The 348-nt window shown below is 46.3% G+C and overlaps 1 protein-coding gene across 6 annotated transcripts in view; it reads right to left on the bottom strand.

Annotated features, from left to right (window-relative positions):
* The window catches only part of LOC107268333 (QRFP-like peptide receptor), a 42,162-nt gene that overhangs the window by 14,420 nt on the left and 27,394 nt on the right, over positions 1 to 348 (bottom strand). The window lies entirely within an intron of this gene.

The raw sequence follows: 348 nt of genomic DNA, 5'->3' as shown, positions 1-348 counted from the left end.
TTTTTAAAAAAAAAAAAAAAAAAAAAACCACCCCGAGCTCCAAAAAAAAAATATATTAATTCCTATAGGAATATAATAAAGAAAAGCGTTCTCCGCATAAATTCCTAAATAAACCCACGGGCAAAATGTATGCCGCTCGTTATACCCACCTACCACCCGTTTCAGGATCCCTCCCTCATAGCTCGTTCGTCGGCTACACTTTCCCTCTTTATCCCTCGCATCATTTTCCCATCATCTTTATCCCCCGTCACGTTCGTTTCGCTCGCCAGCGCGATAGAGGCTTCGATATTTTTGCCCCGTCCGAGAGCAACGTGGTTAACAACCTTCCCCCCCCCCCGCCCCCCCGCC

Source organism: Cephus cinctus, unplaced genomic scaffold (assembly GCF_000341935.2).
Source record: "Cephus cinctus unplaced genomic scaffold, Ccin1 Ccin1_scaffold0515, whole genome shotgun sequence".
NCBI lineage: Eukaryota > Metazoa > Arthropoda > Insecta > Hymenoptera > Cephidae > Cephus > Cephus cinctus.
Note: the sequence above shows the minus strand (reverse complement) of the source record. Positions and strands in the feature narration are given on the sequence as shown.